This window comes from Rhamphochromis longiceps, unplaced genomic scaffold (genome assembly GCF_057381845.1).
Source record: "Rhamphochromis longiceps isolate RC_006_pf unplaced genomic scaffold, R_longiceps_female_GT1.1 unmapped_scaffold_8, whole genome shotgun sequence".
Lineage (NCBI taxonomy): Eukaryota > Metazoa > Chordata > Actinopteri > Cichliformes > Cichlidae > Rhamphochromis > Rhamphochromis longiceps.
The window spans coordinates 366,383-368,882 of NW_028187228.1; positions in this window are offsets into that span (position 1 = coordinate 366,383).

The window sequence follows — 2,500 nt, forward strand, 5'->3', positions numbered from 1 at the left end:
AAAGCATGGACCTTTTTCAGCTGTAAGGGAGGCAAGAGCAAGGTGTGATGTAGGTCCCCGGGGCCTGCTGGAGGTCCAGGTCCATGCCCGATGTGAGTAGCAGCAGGGCCAGCGCGCCCAGGAGCACATCTTTTTCGACCGTAAAGGGAGACAGGAGGCCGACTCACTGCCTCGGCTAAATGGAGAGGGAATTTCAGCAGGGCCAGGGCACAGGCATGGACCTTTTTCAGCTGCAAGGGAGGGAAGAGCAAGGTGTGATGTAGGTCCCCGGGGCCTGCTGGAGGTCCAGGTCCATGCCCGATGTGAGTAGCAGCAGGGCCAGCGCGCCCAGGAGCACATCTTTTTCGACCGTAAAGGAGACAGGAGGCCGACTCACTGCCTCGGCTAAATGGAGAGGGAATTTCAGAAGGGCCAGGGCAAAAGCATGGACCTTTTCAGCTGTAAGGGAGGCAAGAGCAAGGTGTGATGTAGGTCCCCGGGGCCTGCTGGAGGTCCAGGTCCATGCCCGATGTGAGTAGCAGCAGGGCCAGCGCGCCCAGGAGCACATCTTTTTCGACCGTAAAGGGAGACAGGAGGCCGACTCACTGCCTCGGCTAAATGGAGAGGGAATTTCAGCAGGGCCAGGGCACAGGCATGGACCTTTTTCAGCTGCAAGGGAGGGAAGAGCAAGGTGTGATGTAGGTCCCCGGGGCCTGCTGGAGGTCCAGGTCCATGCCCGATGTGAGTAGCAGCAGGGCCAGCGCGCCCAGGAGCACATCTTTTTCGACCGTAAAGGGAGACAGGAGGCCGACTCTCTGCCTCGGCTAAATGGAGAGGGAATTTCAGCAGGGCCAGGGCACAAGCATGGACCTTTTTCAGCTGTAAGGGAGGCAAGAGCAAGGTGTGATGTAGGTCCCCGGGGCCTGCTGGAGGTCCAGGTCCATGCCCGATGTGAGTAGCAGCAGGGCCAGCGCGCCCAGGAGCACATCTTTTTCGACCGTAAAGGGAGACAGGAGGCCGACTCACTGCCTCGGCTAAATGCAGAGGGAATTTCAGCAGGGCCAGGGCACAGGCATGGACCTTTTTCAGCTGTAAGGGAGGCAAGAGCAAGGTGCGATGTAGGTCCCCGGGGCCTGTTGTCGTACCATAGGCACGAGTGGTGTGTGTGTGTGGCAAAGAGTTTCTGCGCAGTGTACCAGGGGCACGGGGAAAGGTTGTTGTACCATAGGCATGAGAAAAGTTGTCGTACCATAGGCACGAGAAAAGTTGTCGTACCATAGGCACGAGTGGTGTGTGTGTGTGGCAAAGTGCTACTGAGCGGTGTACCAGGGGCACGGCGAAAAGTTGTTGTACCATAGGCACGAGAAAAGTTGTTGTACCATAGGCACGAGAAAAGCTGTCGTACCAGGGGCACGGAGGAAAGTTGTTGTACCATAGGCCCGAGAAAAGTTGTCGTACCATAGGTACGAGGAGTGTGTGTGTGGCAAAGTGCTACTGAGCGGTGTACCAGGGGCACGGCGAAAAGTTGTTGTACCATAGGCACGAGAAAAGTTGTTGTACCATAGGCACGAGAAAAGTTGTCGTACCATAGGCACGAGAAAAGTTGTCGTACCATAGGCACAAGCAGTGCATGCGTGCGTGCGTGCGTGCGTGCGTGCGTGCGTGCGTGTGTGTGTGTGTGTGTGGCAGTTCTTCTGCGCAGTGTACCAGGGGCACATTTCAATGTGCTTTCTGGAGTACCAGGGGCACGAGGATTTTGCCAGTGGTGTTCTGCTTTGTTAGTGGGAGGGGGCTTAAGTGTGGGTCCCCGGGGCCTGCTGGAGGTCCAGGTCCATGCTAGATACGTGGTACAGGGTAACTGCAGGAGGGGGGGGGGGGGTAATGTGGGTTCACGGGGCCTGCTGGAGGTCAAGGTCCATGCTGGATATGCGCTGGATCATAACTGCAAGAAAGGAAAGCTAGTGGGGGAGTAGAGCAGGGGAGTATGTGGGTCCCCAGGGCCTGCTGGAGGTCCAGGTCCATGCTAGATATGTGGCACAGGGTAACTGCAGGGGGGGGGGGGGGTAATGTGGGTCCACGGGGCCTGCTGGAAGTCAAGGTCCATGCTAGATATGTGGTACAGGGTAACTGCAGGGGGGGGGGGGGGGGGGGGGGTAATTTGGGTCCCCGGGGCCTGCTGGAAGTCAAGGTCCATGCTGGATATGCGCTGGATCATAACTGCAAGAAAGGAAAGCTAGTGGGGGAGTAGAGCAGGGGAGTATGTGGGTCCCCAGGGCCTGCTGGAAGTCAAGGTCCATGCTAGACATGTGGTACAGGGTAACTGCAGGGGGAAGGGGGGGGGGGGGGTAATGTGGGTCCCCGGGGCCTGCTGGAGGTCAAGGTCCGTGCTAGATATGTGGTACGGGGTAACTGCGGGGGGGGGGGGGGATCTAATGGGGGACTAGATCAGGTGAGGATGTAATGGCCAGTTCGACAGCAGCACATCTTTTTCGACCGTAAGGGAGAGAGGAGGCCGACTCTC